This window comes from Pinus tabuliformis, chromosome 6, assembly GCF_031772625.1.
Source record: "Pinus tabuliformis cultivar Carrire ecotype Pingquan chromosome 6, CPIR1, whole genome shotgun sequence".
NCBI classification, from domain to species: domain Eukaryota; kingdom Viridiplantae; phylum Streptophyta; class Pinopsida; order Pinales; family Pinaceae; genus Pinus; species Pinus tabuliformis.
This window is the reverse complement of record NC_142292.1, coordinates 1,716,659,263-1,716,678,489: the sequence shown is the minus strand read 5'-3', so window position 1 is coordinate 1,716,678,489 and position 19,227 is coordinate 1,716,659,263. Positions and strand designations below refer to the sequence as shown.

Below are 19,227 nucleotides of genomic sequence, written 5' to 3'. Positions count from 1 at the left end.
CCCGCGGGCTATCGGACGTGCAGTTTATGGGAGCGGGGGTAGCGTATGATGTTGGATCATAATGCGGAGGATCAGACAGCGGTGGATAATCACGCACGTGCTTCGGGTGATGTGACAGGTGAGGGCTCGCCAATAGTATTTTTTATATGCACGCGGTTATTTCACCAAGGTTTTAAGTTTAGCTTGGCGCCTGGGACTAAACGAAGAATGGGTTTATACAGGGTTTATAGTGTTTAAAGAAAAATGCCCGGGAGTCGGGAAAAGAAGGGTTTAGGTGGGAGTTATAAGGGTATAATGCAAATGAAGGAGGAAAAATACAAAGAACTGCTGCGAGCTCCTCAGGCATGAAACAACACTGCCACAGTAGGAATTTGGTTCTCCAAATGCATAAGTACATAACAGAGCTAACACTGGCTCCTTCTGGGGATGAGATCCTCCTTGTGAGGTCTCAAGAACATGCAGATCAATGCCTTTCTGGTTGAAAACAAATTAGCCAAAATTCCAAGTGTTTCATTGGGCATGGAGTCTATTTTGCCTGCACAAAATTGATAAAAACAAAATATTTACAGCTTTCAAGGCCAAGGACCTTAAACAACATAAACTTTCAAAAACCGTCCATTAACTAGGCCATCAAAAACTGCGTCTCCTCCCATACTTTTCAGTATGAAGGTGTTGTTCCCTTGAACCTGTGAAATGATGAAAGGCCCTGTCCAAAAAGCATCAAACTTCCCATGGTTGCCTTCTTTTCCTTTAGTGCATCCCATTTCAAAACCAAGTCTCCAACCTGAAAATTATCTGTCTTTGTCCTCCTGTCAAAACTATCCTTGATCTTTTTCTGATGTGCTGCAGCCTTTTCAACCAGCTGTTTTCTAATCTGATGTACTTCTGCTAAATCAATGATCCTCTTTGCCATTTCTTCTTCCTCATTCTGCTCTTTTTGATGTAATTTTGCCACAGGGAGAGTTAACTGAATTGGGAATATCGCTTCAGTGCCATATACCAACTTGAAATGAGAATTCCTTGTGGATTTTTTAATGGTCACTCTGTCAGCCCACAATGCATACTTGAGCTTTGAATTCCAATACTTTTTATTTTCCGCTAACAACTTCTTAATTATCCTTATCAGGCTTTTATTAGAGGATTCTGCTAGACCATTACCTTGAGGATAGTATGAGGTGGAATGAACAAGTTTAATATCCATTGAATCACACATTTCCACCAATTCTTTTGCCCTGAAGGCTGCTGCATTATTTGTAATTAATTTGTGTGGACAACCAAATCTGCTGAAGATGTTCTCTGTCAAAAACTTCATGACCACATTATGATCAACTTTCTTGGTAGAGACCGTTTCAATCCATTTAGTGAAATAATTAGTGGTTACTAATATCCACCTATGCTGTCCATTGGAATGTGGATTGATTTCTCCAATAAAATCCAAGCCCCACTGCTGAAAAGGTCCTTGTGCATGTATTGGTTTTAGGGGCAGGGACTTTAATTGCCGTTTTCCATCAAATCTTTGGCACGTGTCACAAGATTTAACAAAAGAAAATACATCAGAAAATAAAGTGGGCCAATAGTACCCAGCTCTGAGAATTTTGTGGGCTGTAGTTTTCCAATAATGGTGCCCTCCACACATGCTGGAATGAAATTGCTGGATAACCTCTTTTGACTCTTCTTTGTCCAGACACCTTAAAAGCACTCCAGATGGATCCCTCTAGTAGAGCAGATTTTGATTAATGCAATATTTAGCTGCTCTAAGCTTTATAGTTCTAGCTTGCCTTTGAGTAAGTTCTGAAGGGATTTCTAGCTTCAGCAAGAAATTAATTATTGCAGAATACCAATTACAAGATGCTAGATTCTTAGCCACTGACTGCTTTCTCTGTGGTTCAGCTGTTTCCTCTTTTTCACCTGCCTGACTATTTTCTGCAATTGTGCATAGGAAATCAATATCCAATGATCTGCAATTTTCTTTAGCTAACAACCTGGCAAGACCCTGACCTCTGACCAGCTTAGTGGGCCTCAGTTCTATATTAAATTCAATCAATTTTGCAATCCATTTTGCCCTTCTTCCATCAGCATGCGGTTGTGTTAAGACATCTTTTATTGCAACAGAGGGTACGTATGCAATTATCTTTGAATGCAAGATATAAACTCTGAAAGCTTTCGGGATATAATAAGAGCATATGCCTGTTTTTCTATAATGTCATACCTCAGTTCAACATCCCTCAAGTTTTTGCTAAAAAATGCTACTAGATGCTCTGAACCTTCTTCATCTCCCTGCAATAAAACTGCTGCAATGGTGTCTTCAGAGGCAAATGAGAATACATGGAACTCCTTGCTGTAATTTGGACTTATTAAAGTGGGAGCCTCCATGATAGCTTTCTTAATGGACTCAAAAGATTGTTTTGCTGTATTAGTCCATCTGATCTCTGCTCCTTTCTTCAACATGGAGGTAACCGTAATACCCCTCACCAATTCTGCAAAATTTGGTATGAACTTCCTTACAAAATTAATTTTGCCCAAAAAGGATTGGATATCTCTCTTTGATCTTGAGACAGACAGTTTGTATTGCTTTTACTCTTTCTGGGTCAATTCGGACACTTCCAGTAGACACAACATGTCCTAACAGCTTGCCTTCTTCTAAAGCAAATTGTGACTTTTTAGGATTGACTGAAATCCCAAAGCTTCTGGACTTTAGAAACACTTTTTTCAAATGCTGCAAATGATTTTGATGGCGGCTGGAGTAAACTGTTATGTCATCAAGGTAGATGAGGACAAATTTATCCTTCTCTCCCACAAATGCTATATCCATAGCTCTCTGAAAGGTGGCTCCAACATTCATCAATCCGAAAGGCATCTTGGCATACATAAAAGTGCCCCAAGGAGTGGTGAATGCTGTCTTCTCTTAGTCATCTGAGTGCACAACAATCTGATTAAAGATTGAAAAACCATCCAAGAAAGACATTACTTTGGCTCCTGAGACCTTTTGCAGCAAATGCTCTATCTTTGGTAGGGGATAATTGTCTTTCTTTGGGCACTTGTTCAAGTTTCTAAAATCAACACACAGTTTGATTTATCCACTTTTCTTCCTCACTACCACCAAATTTGCTACCCATTTGGAATATCTAAGAGGAACTATAATCTTGGCAACCAATAACTTCTTAATTTATTTTTCAATTAGAGGAAGAAGCATAGGATTTATTGGTTTCAGCTTCTGTTTAAAAGGATTGGTGTTTTTCTCCAGAGGGATTTTATGCTGGATTATGTTCTTATCATATGTTTTCAGATCACTATACTCCCAAGCAAACACATCAGCAAATTGCTTCATTAATTTGCAGTATTCAACACTTTGGTCTGTAGACAGATGAGTGGACAGATTTATGTATCTAGGCTGACCTGGACTTCCTATATCATACTTAGAGACTGCAGATTGATCTTCTTTTTGGGCAGCCTTGTAAGGTACATCATTTTGGTCAAACAGTCTTTCAAGAGGAATTAGACCCTTTGAAACATGATTACTAGGAAGCTAGACAATGCTATTTTTACCAATTTTATTTCTAAGCTAGGACTGGGGTCTTTCTGCCAAGGCTTCATTCTCTTGATCAATTTTGCATTTTAGAAAACTCATCAATAACTTGCAAGAACTTATTTATCTCATCATCATCATTAAAAACTTTCCAATGGTGGACATTGTCAGGCAAGGATGGCCTATACCTCATTTGGACTTCATAAACTAGTCTAGGAGGCATGGGAGGGATAAACAGACTAGCAGACACAGCAAGGGAATCAACAAGCTGATTTTTGGCTCTAGGAATATGTGAAATACAGAAATTTTCAAAAGAATTTTTGAGTCTCCATACTTCATCTCTGTATGCTTTCAGCCTTGGGTGCTTTGCTTGAAATGTTTTATTTACTTGCTGAATGATCAGATCAGCATCTCCAAATACTTTTATGTTTCTAATTCCTTTGTCTTTTGTTGCGTTAAGGCCCAACAACAGAGCTTCATATTCTGCTATATTGTTTGTGACTTGAAAAGCCAGCTTAAAAGACAGCTGTGTGATTTTTTGTTGTGGAGATATCAGCACCACCCCTGCTCTTGCAGTCTCCCTGGAACATGCTCCATCAAAGAACATCTCCCAAACTCGACCTCCTTGCTCTTCTTCGGCCTAAACTATTGGTTTCCTGATATGTATTGAGGCCTTCTGAGATTCTTCTATTTGGAGGATACATGCTCCAAAATCAGTGTCCACTGCATAAATAGGATGATTAGTAGGATTCTTCTCATCACTGATGATGTATGCCAGCTGTGCTTCTCTGTACAATCTCCTGTTTTCCCCTCCAAAAACTAGGATAGTGGCATAAGATAGATCATTCTGTAATGTGCCACCTAGTCTCTTAATCCATCCTCTGGACAGCAACATGCCAAACTTGGGAGGAACATCTGCTACCACAATGTCCATCACCATACTCTTCATAGGCCGCTGAGTTAAGGTAATGGCCAGATCTTTAATCAATCCTAGGCATCTCACTTTCCTTGAATCAAAAGAAAATATATCATGATAAGGTCTAGTGATGTCAAGGCCTAACTCTTCCATGACAATTTTAGTCATCAAATTGTGGCTGACCCCTGTGTCTAGCAGGCAATTGTGGAGGATTTTATCATGAATGGTCAAGGAGACATAGAAAGATGGAGAATTATTATCAGCAGGTTCAATCATAGGATTAAACACAATGGCAGGCTTGTCATCTTGCAAATTGACAGAGTTAGTGGAGGCTTGTGTGGTTTCCATCTCAAGGGCTTCAAGGATAGGCTTTCTAAACATTTCACTCTTTACCAACTCTACCAGAGGCACAAAGATTTTTATCTTCTGGACTTCTGACCCAAAGCTGGAAGAAGAAGATAATTTATCAAAACCTCTTACCTCTTGAGTTGGATCTTTGAGGGTGACTGGATCAGTTGCTGGTCTTCTCTGTCTGATATTCTGTGACTCTGTTTGGGCAGCAGCTCTTTGGACAATATTTTCCTTGATATTTTTTGCATTCGATCTCAGATTGTATCTTTGCTGCTGTTCAGCTTGTAGGACAACTTCTCTATCCCATTCTTGATTGTCTTGTTCCTGCAGCAATAATTCTTCATACGCAGCCAATGTCAAAAATGCAGTGCTGCCTTTATCTTCCATACAGTGAATTTCATCCTCATCTTCAAATTGTTCCTCCTCCATGACTATATTTTGGAAAGGAGCTTTAACTTTCTGTTCTTCTTTTGATTCTTCACGCCTTTGAATAATTTGTAACTGTTCATTTGCTCTTTTGAATGGATTTGGATTTCTTGGAGCAAATGTGTTCTGCTGCCTTGTTTTTCCTGAATTCTGCTCAACCTTTAGCTTAGAAATTTCAGTAGCCAATGACTCTATCATCTTAGTCATTTTATCTAATTTAGGCTCTGAAGATGATGTAGCGGAAGTAGAAGCCTGAACTCTCTGCCTCCTTCTGTCATCTTGATTTTTAAGCTTTTCTGCAGCAATAATATTCGACTCTACCTCTAGAGCTGCATCTTGCATGTCAGCGAGAGTGACACATCTTCTTTCTCTCAACAATAGGTAGAAATCAGAGTCAAAAGCATTGGCATAAGTGAGTTTGGCAGAGGTAGGAGTAGGTTTTACCTCAGCTGGTATCTTGCTATACATACGATTGAATCTTTTATTAAAATCAGGGAAGGATTCACCATTTTCCCTCTTCAGGTTACCAAACTCAGTATGGTAATACAACAAGTCCTTTTTATCTCCCCAGTGCTTCAAAAATGCATCAGCTAAGGCTTCAATATTTGTTATAGATCTTTGGGGTAATTCTCTGAACCACTTCCTTGCCTCTCCATCAAGGCTCTGTACAAAAGCTCTCATCCACACATCATTTCACTTATATCTAAATTATCAGCATAACTGTAAAAAGCTTTTAGGTGTTCTTCTGCTGTTACTCCATCTGTACCAGTGAACTTAGGCATATATTTCTGATATTCTCCCGTAGGCATAGGATTTAAAGGAACAGGCAAGACTAAAGGTCCATATCTAGCAGCAACAATTCTTTCTATCTTTGTGGGTGCTTGCTGGCCTTCCATGATTGGGATATGTGGAAGAATATTGTCAGATTGAATGGTAGGACGTAATGTGAAGGATGGCAAAGACAAAAGGATGTTATGGACTGTATGGGAGGTTTTCTTTGGACTGAGATTCAAAGGGGAACTAACTGCACAAGGGGCTGTATTAATCTCTGAAGGAATTTCCTTATTAACAGTGCTAGGTTCTAAATCTTCCAACTGTATATCTTCAGCTATAACTTTATCTTTCAGAGATGAATGAGATTTCTTAGGCTTCCCTGATCTTGATGCCCCTTTCTGTGAAGATTTCTTTGATTTGACAGTCCTCTCAAGGTCAGGCACTGATTCGGCTGATGATTTCTGAGGATTTCTTCAAGTATGTCTCACAAACTGAGCTAGAACTTCAATGTGGAGTCGCCAAAGGTTGGTCTTCCTCCAGTGGAGTCGCCAGATAGATGATTACAACAAAAAATGTGCCCAGACCTTGTCTATCATCAAAATCTGGAACTGTGTCGTTCTCCCAGGGAAGCTGAGCTTCAATTCTCCTCTCCTCGGCAACGACGCCAATTAATGTTATCACCCCAAGAAACTCTCCTAGGTTGTATATCAGAGATGCTCGGGAACATTACAAACTCAACAAAAATGTTGGAAAATGGTGGATGAATGAAAGAAATGCTGCATATTCAAGCCAGATAACCACTTCTACTATGCTTAACCCTAGACATGGGTGAACACCCCCAGACTACAAGGCTTTAGACCACCAATTACTCACAGTTTTAAAGAAAATGTGATGATGGAGAATACTGATCACACCAGCAGATGCACAAAACCCTGTGATGGCCAGCTGCAACCAGTTAAAAGGTCTGTAAATCTGTTTCCTAATGCATAGACAGGATGACAGCTCTCTGGCATTAAAACAATAGAAACCTGCATACACATTCAATAATACCAACTAGATTCTAACACAGAGGTGGTATGACAACCCCTCTAATGCTAAACATCAAGAGCAAATCAAAAATGCATAACAGGCACAACCTAGAACAAAGAAGAAGTGGAAAGTGAGTAATTAACAACAAAAGAAGCTTGCATTAGCTGAAAATGAAGATCAGAAGCTGCAGATATCACAGTAGTTACAGTCTCCAGAAGTTGAACTTTACATTAAAATAACATTCATCAACCTTCATTACATCTTCTTTCTGGGTATATATGGGGCTTGCTTACAAAATTACTCTGCTATGCTATGCTTGGAGGGGTCATAATGGACCACCAACCACATTTACAATAAAATATGGGCCTCTGTTGCAAACTCAGTGTTTTAATGATCAAAATGACCTTTCTACTGTTCGGGCGTCCTTCTCTGAGCAGATGGAGTGTTGCTTGAATAAATTTCAATAATTGCTGTAGGCATTGAACTGCTCAAGGATCGTCCTTTCTTTCTCGGCCGTGCTGCTCTTTGAATGTGATAGCTGAGGATTTAATGCGCAGATTGCCGGATCATGGCCTCCTTCCTCCTTCGAGCGCACAGGACTGGCCAAAAACACTAAAACCGCATGGAAAATGGACGAGGGCCTGGGAATGAATGCTAGCCGTTGGATGGGACTGGCGAACGACTGCGATCTCATGGCGGGAGGCATACACAAGACCCGGACAATATCAGCCGTCGGATCGTGTAATCGAACGGTGGAGAGCAGCGTACGGAGGCTATTGGGAGGGAATGCGAATGGAGGAACGTGGACCGTCGGATCATGGTGGGGCAGATCCGACGGCTGACGGGCGACAGAGATGTGAGAGTGTTAGCGAGCGGGGACCGTACTGGATGGCGGTAAACGGTTTCCCTGCACTGCTCACGGGAGGAGGGCGGTTTTCGTACATGGAGGAGCGATCCAGTCAGACTGTGACGCGTCGTTGGAGGGTCCAGCGGGAAACCGCTTTGCCCACAGGCTATCGGACGTGCTGTTTACGGGAGCGGGGGTAGCATATGATGTTGGATCATAAAGCGGGGGATCGGACGACGGTGGATAATCGCGCACGTGCTTCGGGTGATGTGACAGGTGAGGGCCCGCCGATAGTATTTTTTATATGCACGCGGTTATTTCACCAAGGTTTTAAGTTTAGCTTGGCGCTTGGGACTAAACGAAGAATGGGTTTATATGGGGTTTATAGTGTTTAAACAAAAACGCTCGGGAGCCGGGAAAAGAAGGGTTTAGGCGGGAGTTATAAGGGTATAATGCAAATGAAGGAGGAAAAATACAAAGAACTGCTGCGAGCTCCTCAGGCATGAAACAACACTTTCACAGTAGGAATTTGGTTCTCCAAATGCATAAGTACACAGCAGAGCTAACAATGAGGCCCTTGATTAGGTAGATCTTGCGAGGAAGGGAGTAGAGCTTTTGCTTGTTTCAAGGAACTAGAGCAAGTCTCTTGGAGATCTAAAGTTTAGCAAAATGGAGTTGTATTTGAACCAAGCTCTCTCATGATCAATAGCAGGGTTTAGGGTATGTTGGAGAAATTAGGCTATAACTTGTAGAGGTTCTAGGGAGGGGGAAGGTAGGGGGATCCCTGTCACTTATAAATTTAGCTGTTAGATTTGCTTAGTGCACTCCTCTATGAGCTTAGCTTGCACAACCTCCTCAAGCACAACAAGATGGGAGTTGTGTCCCTTCTTCCCACAACTTATGTCCATGAGCTAATATGAGTTTTAGTTTTTTGAGATCAAATTTCCTTTTTTTTGGATGGCTATGATATCAAGGATATGATGCTAAAACTAGGATCGAATGTTAATATTATGACCAATAAATCTTGGGAAAAGGTGGGGGAAACCCAAGTAGGTTTACTCTGTTATTCAATTATGTTTAACCTACAATATAACAAGTATCAAAGATTTGTCATGTAAGTTTTTTGTTGTTGTAATTGTATTTATTTATTTTCGATGGTAAATTTTCTATTCTACTAGCTAAAAATCATAAAGACATAGAGAACAAAAAGTTTGTTGAAGTCAGTCTGCTTCCAGAAGACGATGTTTGCTAGAATTCTGTTTGTCAATCTCAGTAGAGAGAAAGCCTAAAAGACTAGGAAAACCAAAAAATCCTTGAGTCTGCCCAATGGGAAACCAGGTGGGGTAATGTGGGACAATTTGATAGACTGACATATACATTCCAAAGTAGAAAGGCAGATTTGTCATTAAGGAAACCAAATTTGCCACTTATGTTGTAACTAGCTTGTCCAAAAAAGAAAAGTAGGACAATAGAGCTGAACTAAGAGATCAAACATGAAACTTGTAGATAGATAGCAATGGGAGATGCCTTGGTTGATGCGTGAAAAGCTATTTTAATTAGGTACTTCTTTAATCTAGTTTCAGAGTTAGAGATAATGCTACTTCCATGCTTCTTTGCAAGCCAAAACAAAGGGTTACAAAGAGCTTGCTTTGCTTTTCAAGCTTATCCAAGGCATAGTTTTAAAATCTGGAACTGGGTTTTGAATCAACCACCTATCTAACTGGGATTTGAATTGGAATCGGATCAAATCAGATCGAACCATATATGAAAAAATACATAAAATAATTAGTTTTTAATGAACAAATTTATTTGTAAGATTTCAAACCATGATTCCAAACCATTAGAGACAAAATATGCAAAGTTTGCTCATCTATATACCATGTAAAGGTGAATATGTCAAAATGGCACAGATTGCAATACATATTAACAACAAAATACATAATTAATGAGGCTCTAAGTGGCCTCTACAGTCCAAAAGCAATACTACAAGTTATTGGGCCACTGACCTACCACAAATCATTGATCAACATGGTCACTCATCAAACACATCATTGATTCACCACTCCTAGAAATGGGATCATGAACAAGAGCTACATAAACATCATCTAGCTCAAAGTCTTTAGGCTTGGATTGCTCAACCTTATAATATGGTAGAAATTGAAAAAAAAATTAACATTCCTAACCAATGATTTTGGTTTGAGTGGAGGGTTCATCTCCTCAATCTTATAATATGGTAGAAAAAACTTAGCATGCCTAATCAATTATTTTGCTTTGAGTGAAGTGTAAATTGTTGTTAAGGCCACGGTAGAGTTAAACAATCAATACCACCAACATCAATGAAGTTCAACAATTAATACCACCAACATCAAGGTACATAACGGGCGTCATGCTCCAGATCAAATGTCAATCGCATATCCTCACACATGACGAAATCAAATGGAAACATTGCAATGCCCAAAATCTTAAAATCCTAAAAACTATTAATTTTGCTAGATTCTGAGTGAGATCTAAAATTCTAGTTTCTCGATATGAAATCCAATGAGGTCAGAACCACTCTCAAACATCCGAAGTCAATTTATGGTAATGTTAAAAATTTAAGCAAAAGGATGAAAATGAAAGATAAGGAAATGTCACTTTTACATTGCTTTTACTTTAAGAATTTAACATTACCATTGATTGCCAACATTGCTAGGGTTAGGTTAGGTTTTTTGTTTAGGTTTAGGGTTTAAGAGGGGGAGGGTTGGTTTTATGGAAAAAGAGGGTTGTTTTGGATGGAAAACAATCTCGAGTTTCCTTCAAAGCCACTGGAAAAATTGACATCGGTGGTCTCGAAATCTCCCACAATTGTGAGATCTATAGGGTCGATTTGGGCCGATTAGGGTTGGAACTGGCTAGTTAGGGTCAATTTATACTTGTTAGGTACCAAACTGGCTGGTTTGGTGCCTAATCAACACAAATAGACCCTCCAACCTTGTTTTTCTACTGGTTTGTTACATGGGCCTATTTGACCAGCTAGTTTGATCGGTTTTTGGGTTAGATCAACCGATTTTTAAAACTATGATCTAGGTGAGCCTTGAGCTTTAGAGTGCTTTGCCTCTTGTTCAAAGAGGGCTTGAGTGATAAAAGTCATGGCATGTAATTACAACTCTAGTGTCCTAAAAAGTTAGTATCTTTGGCGTGACTGATTCCCAAATGAAGAAAAAAATAAATAAGTTGTGAGTCTATCTAGTTATCGTCATGATAAGCTCGTGCAACCTTCACATCTATCATCATTACTTGAAGCTTCCTCGTGGTTGCTGGTGAGATAGAGCGTTGGAAGGCTCGAGCAACATCCATTGTTGTAGATTCCATATGGGTTCAATAAGTTAGAGGTTTGCCTCATCGATAAGTCGTGGAGCCATAAGGTATTGAACCGACCAATGAGGATATATGAGAGCTTGGAAGAAAAGCACCCTAACAAAACTAGAGGGAGTTAAAAGAACCTAAAAAACCTGAGAAAGAGCAGTAGAAATAACCATAATTGTGTGAGGGCCCCAAATCTGTGAGATTGGCTACATGCTGGACTGATTGATGATACCTTCCTTGAACATGAGTGCGTTTGGTATTGATGGTATCATCCCATTATCACATCACATTGGCAAAAGTATAGAATGCTCGAGGAGGCATGTTGTGCCATGAATACTTGTAGTGGATCATATAGGCGATGGAGTTGGCTAGGTGGGACATGTGTCTTGTGATAGGCTGTTGCTAGGCCACAGGCTTGTAGCCTAGATTTTCATCCCATTGCACATCCCATGCGGGGAAGATTTATTGGGTAAGTCATTTTTTGTCTAGATAGCATGTTTATATGCCATGTGGGGTGCACAACCTCATGAGCTAAGAATAGGACAAGTGACAACCTGGAAAGCAATGCAGCTGTTTTCGAGGCATGCATGCTCGACCTCTAGTCAACCATTCAGCACATCTAAAACAAGTGCCACATGGCACCCTCTCCACCAAAACCAATGATCAGTCCCTAAAAATAGGGTCCATATCAGATGCTAAAATGCTCAATCATCTCAGAACTAACACTCACCTGGATTGTGAAAAGTGTGGTCCATGATTTCTGCTATTTTAAGAAGAAGAAAAAGGCACATAAACACTTGTTGTTTACTTGCCCTAAATTGGTACTCATGCTGCTTACCTTATTGTACCAAAAAATGATGTGACCATCCAGAAAAACCAAAAGTAAAAAAAAAAAAGAAACCAACTCCTTTTTTCAAATTGTCACCAAACTTGATGTCCATATTGTTGTTTATAATTGATATCCAAAAATGGTATGATCCACTTGAAAAGCACAAAAGTGCACTTTCTTTGATCATCACCAATACTCAACTGTATGCACATCTCTGAACTGGTTTCACAGAATTCCAATCCATTGCTAGCTAAGTCACCTCACACGCGGATTCGGGATTCGTGGTGTCGGATTTGGACACGTTGACCCCCTGGAACAGGACACGTAGGATTCGTTATATATATATATATATATATATATATATTAAAAATTAGATATTTCTTACACAAATTTTAATTAATGATACAAATTTATTGATTTGAAATATAGATCTTCATCTATAGCTATTAGCATGCATAGTACATACAAAATTCAAATACATGTCAATCTATTATCTATTTCTTTTGCTTGGCCCTCTTGCCACCACGAGAAATGTCTAATTTTTTAGTCTTGTTGGAAAATTAGGATCTTTGTTGTTAATATCACCCTCTAAGCATTAATATCCAGAGGTATCTTTGTCATTACCTCTGTATCTGTATCGGGATCTTTGTCATTAATATCACCCTTTAAGCATTAACATAAGATAGAACAAGCATAACATGTCAAGTCAAGATTTTGTTTGAGTGATGCGTACATTTTTAGGAGGGTCATGATACAGGAGTTCGACAACCAATGTCACTAACATCAAGGTACATAGAGGGATTGGTGCTCTTGATTAAATACGAGTTCCATACCCTAATACATGACAAAATTCAATGGAAACATTGCAATCCCCCAATCCTAAAATCTTGAAAAACTGATAAGTCTGCTGGATTTTGAATGAAATCTAAAATTATACTTCTCCATATGAAATCCAATGAGGCCGGAACCACTCTGAAACATCCTGAGTCATTTCATGGTAATGTTAAATTTGTCACTTTTACTTTAAGAATTTAACATTACCATGAATAGCATATCAATACTAGGGCCTAGACTTGATCATTAAGCTGCCAAAACGTTTGCCAAATGAAAATATGCATGGCTGTAATGACCAAATGCGGCCTTTTCATACCGCGCAAGTCACTTTTGCCGCCTAATGAGTCCTGGAAAACAGGACACGCTGCCAAAATCGTGACACGCAGTCGGATTCGACCTGTCAAAATAGGACACGACGTGTCATGGTTTTTGGACACGAATCTCGAGAGAATCGTGTCAGACACGATGGATTCAGGATTCGTGGGGCCTATAGGACGAATCCAGTTTCATAGATTGCTAGAAATGGCAAGTTTCTAAAAATAGAAACCTGCTAAAGATAGCAACTCAATCTGACACTCTTTGGAAAAAGCTCTTCTCTGAGTCTAATTTCCAAACTTATACACGACCTTCGAACACAATCTAGCTGGGTCAAATGTTTTCAACAATGTACCTATATGATCAAGATTCAAGACACTCACAAGTGTTGATGTGTAGAATCCATTGCCAATGTGTTTGTGAATTGTGGATGCCAAATCTATCTGGAGAACCATGTAGAAGTTCAACTTGATCTGGGATGTGCTCATGAACCCATGCTGAACTTAACACTTGAACTTGCATGAGCAAGTCTAGTTTTAACTGTGGCTCCAACTAGGGGCAATATTCCCTTGTGGGATGCCATGAATCGCATAACTTTGGGTGCTGCAAATACCTGTAAGCAACATTGGTAACATGTCAATGACTCAAATCACCCTTTGGATATGACCTTAAGAACCTGAATTGACCCAACATGACATTCCCTAACTTATGACACGACTTACAACTTTGGAGACTCAAGGAAATGTGAACAAACACATAAATGGCACTGTTCCCAAGTAACTTTGGGCATGTGCTTCACAAGAATATGTTTCTGCTCACAAAAAGAACTCTAGGAATACAAAGAGATTCTCATGGATGACTCATATTAGCAGCCTATTGTGTCCTAGGACACTTCTTTTGACTCAAAAATTTAGAATACCATCCTAGAAAATAAACAAGTTAAAGAAAATCTACTACAACCACCTGTTGAAGAAAATACAATGCCAAAGCAAATTAGATCAATCAAATGGAAAGGTGGACTTAAAACAAACACTAACTCAAGACCTAGGCCTATTCTTGTATCGAGGACAATATCCAACCAAAAATGATTGGATCTGCAAACCTAACCTAGTCCTAGGTGGTATAAAGTACCTTGGTTTTATTTTTTACTTCCATTTTCCTTGTGGCCTTGACACCAATCAATGTTCGATCAACATACTATAAAGGCCATTAGAGCCATCCATTCAACCAATTGATCATGCAAATCTGATCAATGTAATCAAATCTCCAGTGGAGCCAACAGCGATATCTGCTAATTTGAGCACAAGTGCTTACATGCTGAAAAGTTAGAGAATGGAAAGGAATTGAGCATCACTGATGAATTGATTCAGCACATTGCAGATTTTCACTGGGAAGAACGAAGACAGCCCGGAACATTGTGATGTTGTTGTCTGTAACAAATGTTCTATATACTGCTGATGTGGGTCATCATAACAAGCTGATTGTGGACAATGAATTTACTCAAATGGATGCTGAAATAAAATCAGATTGAAAAATCATTACCAGACTAACATGTTCCTATCCAGAAAATCAGTAGTAAATAAAGGCTGTTGCATCTGTGGTTTTGTCAAATCACTGATGGTCAGAGGGTGTTCTGCATGTTGTCCGGAGCAGCCAGCAGCGGATACCATCAAGAAATTAGCATCTTCCTCCTGCTGTTTGGAAAAATCAGCATTATCAATCGAAAAATCAGTATTCATGGCATGCGGTTTGGAGAAATCAGCTACATTGAGTGGTTGTCCCTGGAAATCAGCAACAATATCTGGGTGCTGTTTGAACAAATCAGTAGCAAAGGAAGGGACCAAATCAACATATGTTCTGCTGTATTGAACAATCAACACAAATTTATCTCATCTTTCTCATGGTTAGTATCATAAATGAAGTCTCCAGGATATAAATTGACAAATTCATGATAATCATAATATCTCTCATACCCTACCTCTACCTCAAATTTTAAATCCATAACCTACGTCTAACTCAAATTTGAAATCAATACCCTACCTCTAACCTCAAATTTGAAAGCCATACCATGAAGATCCAACAACTCATGTTCTAGACTCAGTTCTCCTTCATTAACATCCTCATATTTCTATTGATCTTCTTCATTACTCTCACAGTTCTCATGCCCATATTCACCATTTACTTGTCAGTTCTGCTCAGTAGCATAAAGCTGATTATAAAGATCACAGATTTGATTCAATGGGATGCTTTTCTTTTTCAGCCAGGAGGCAAAATAATGTCCTTTTTGCATTATGTGCCATAGGAAAAACATTAGATGATGTAGAGTTGATATGTGAATATTTAAAACATTCTTAGTTGGATAGCTCCCTCAATGGAGTTCCTTGTGTGTAGTCCCTAAGAGAAGTACAAAAACGTTCAGTGGACCTGAATTCACCAATGTTGTATTAGCCTGATGCTACAAAAACCATTAACCTTGTCTCGCTCCCCAGCAATGACAACTATCCGTTAACTCTTAAAATAGTCCGGTTAAAAGGTAACTAAGGAGGCTACAATGTAATTTTACACTCTCTTTGCACTTTGGGCTAGTGCTTTTCTAGCCTCAAAGAGAAATTCCTGTGTGATCCAAGTGTAAAATTCTGACTTTAACCAACAAAGACACATCAAATCTGCAAATTAGTTTGCTCTAATTTAATTATCAGACCTACTTTGTGCTAAGAACTTGAAGGGACAAGTTAGTGCTAAGATCAACACTGATATTTATCAACTTGTTTTGTTTTTCGTGCAAATCTGCTGTTAAACATCTCTAATCTACGCTTAAGAACCACATATCTGCATGTATAACACCACAAAGTTGAGGGATGGATTCACATGAATAGGATGGGAGTGACCTGGAACTTTCACTGAATGATATGCTCTGTCTTATTTGCCTGAAAGGAATGGAAGCCCATGGAAAGTCAAGCTAAGTAATGAGGCCATCCCAACATCACTGTCTAGCTCTTATAGAATGAGCTTGGGAGTCTACAAACGGTAGTTCCTTAGAACAGAACGAGACAATAGGCTTTGATTGGTCCAATGAAAGCATCTTGCTTTTTGTGAAAATAAGAAGAGAGAATGGTACAAAAAGCTCCAAAAAAAGGCAACTATATCTAAGGCACATTAGTCAAGCGTGGAGGAATTATCTCTAGAATTCCTATCAATACATGCATAAAATATCTCCTCCAAGTAGGCCACACCAGTTAGAATGAATGGAGGCAAGAAGGAGAGAAAAATGATAAATCTGCTCCAAATAGGGCACCCGGCTTTCGGTAAAAGTAGATGCATGCAAGGAAAGTTAAACCATCTCCAAAGGGAAAAGTAATCTTGAAGCACAATGCGTTTCTTCAAACGGAATAAAAGTTGCCTACTCCTAAAAAAATGTGCTTTTCAAAAATGATAAAAGGTGCTTTCTATCAAAATTATGCTTTCCTTTTAAAAGCAATTTTGTCCTTTAGTTGCTAAATGGATTGGTTGTTTTGCACACAACTCATCTCAAGCCAAAATAGAGATGGGTCTGCTACAACACACTCCCCTTATGCATCAAAAGTCAACTCATAATACCTAGATAGCATGCATATGTGTCACATGGGATGCATCTTGTCATGAGCTATGCATAGAACAAATGACAACCTTTAAAGCAATGGAACATCCCCAATGCATGCGTCCTCCTCTTGGCCACATGGCACCCTCTCCACAAAGGCACACCTTCCACCAATCATCCACTGTTAAAAGAGGGTGCATTATGAAATACCAAAGTGCTCAGCGTCCTCTGAATATTGACACTCACTTTGTTTCCTAGAAGGGTGACATAGGGCAGCTGCTACTTTAAGAAAAACTAAAAGTCACAAAAGCACCTGTCCTTTAAATTGCCACCCAAATCAGCAGCCACACTATACCCGAAAAAGGTGTGACCATCTTGACAAAGCAAAAAGCAAAAAATGAAAAGCACACCTTTGATTGCCACCAAACTTGATCCCATGTTATTGGCCATAACAGATATCTAGAAATGGTATGAGCTATCCAAGAAAATAAAAAAAATAAAAAAAATAGTTAAGCACACTTTCTCTGAACCATGCACCAGACTCCGGAATTGCGCACTGTGCGGAACCGCGAGCAAATCATGCTTTTGTAAAACGGCACTGTGCTTTGGGCTGGATTTGCACGGTTCTTGGAATTTTGGAGCCACTATGTGAGGAGTTGTGCTTCCTGGACACTCCCAAGGTGCTCCCTAGACACTTTCTAGATGCTTCCTAATGGTAATGTTAATCCTTTTACTTAAATTTTTAACATTGCCATGAAATGACTGAGGATATTTGAGAGTGGTTCCAACCTCATCGGACTTCATAGGGAGAAAATAGAATTTCATATCCCATTCAAAATTCACCAGACTTAACAATTTTAAGGATTTCGAGATCAATGGGATTGTGGCATTTCATTAGATTATATCATGTATGAGGGTATGCGATTGGCATTTAATCAAGAGCACCAAACCCTATATGTACCCTAGTGTTGGTGGTGTTGATTGTTGATCTCCTCTGTCATGGCCTTAGCAAAAATGTACCCTCCACTCAAGTCAAAATCATTGATCAGGCATGTTAAGCTTTTTCTACCATATTTTAAGGCTTGGATTTGGCAGTTCGATAAAAAGTGGGCAATGTTGGCTAATATGCCTAGGGAATTGAGGTAGAGTCAAAGGTTAGACAAGAGGAGAAGAATCTAGATTCTAGATGGTTGATCCTTGAATAATTAATCATTAATATACTATGCATGCCATTTCTATCTTGATTTATATACAAGTATACATGGTTTGATATATTCTGCAACTAATTTGGCATTCTGGATGTTTTTTTGAATGTAAATGCAATGACACACACACAATAGATGCTTCTGGGATGCTTCGCTTCTGAGTATTTTTGGAAAATGATGCTTCTGACCATTTGCTTCCAACAAACGCATCCGCTTCATTCCTGCTTCATGCAACATTGCTCTGAGCATCAACAAAATTGAATCATATCCACATCCTGGAGCTGGGTCCACAAAACAGCAATTTGCTGTCAAAAATGGAAAGTCTCTCTAGAGATAGATACTGTCTAAAAATAGCTACTTGACTTGATGCCCCCTGGAGAAAACTCATGTCTAGATTTAAACCCCTAACTTATAAACACAATTCTGGAAAATGCTTTGGCTAGAATAAAGATCTGCAACAGTGTACCAATCTGGACATTGTGCTCATGAACCGTGTATGTGGAATCTACTGCCAATGTGTCTATGAATGGTGTATGCTGAATCCACTGCTAATGTGTCCACAATGCATACCATTGTTGCCAAATTGATCAAGAGGACTGGATAAGTTCAACATGATCCTGACTGTACTTATGAACATGTGCTGGAACTTAACACTAGAGATTGCATCAGCAAAGCAAGTGTCAATAAGATCATCTTCAGAGATATTATGCATGATGGTTTTGGCTATATATTACTTCCTGTTTGTAATCCATTAAAATTTATAATTTCTTTTCAGCCCTTCTTCGACATATCAGCCTTGGGGTAGATTATAGTGTTGTGATGTACGTTCTGGTTATTACAGGTGGGACTTGTAATAAGTTGAGAAAATTATGTATGGTGATGTTCTCATCAGAGTTATCCACATGAAAGGCTTGCCAAGAAGTTTAATTTCATAATATTCTTTAAATTTGTGAGATAAATATGGTACTTTGAAATTTCAAACTTATTGAATGCCCATTGATATATTAGCCACTCCTTTGGAGAGGGTTTTCTTTCTTACTCAATATTTATAGTCTTCTCATTTAGCTTCCTCAACTTTCAAACTGTATACAATGAATGGCATACACAGCTTCATCTCTATTCTCTATTATTATAATTGATGTCTTTGCCAGGACAATTGTTGCTAGAACTAGCCATTCTCTAGTCGTGTAGGTTCTTTAACAGGAGATCTGTTTTTTTATTTATGGTTCTAGCCTCTAGGCCATTTTTTGGAA

General features: G+C 39.1%; 1 protein-coding gene across 1 annotated transcript in view; it reads left to right on the top strand.

Annotated features, from left to right (window-relative positions):
• Positions 1 to 19,227, top strand: part of FU (kinase family with ARM repeat domain-containing protein) — a 281,825-nt gene that overhangs the window by 30,146 nt on the left and 232,452 nt on the right. The gene's annotated exons all lie outside the window — the stretch shown is intronic.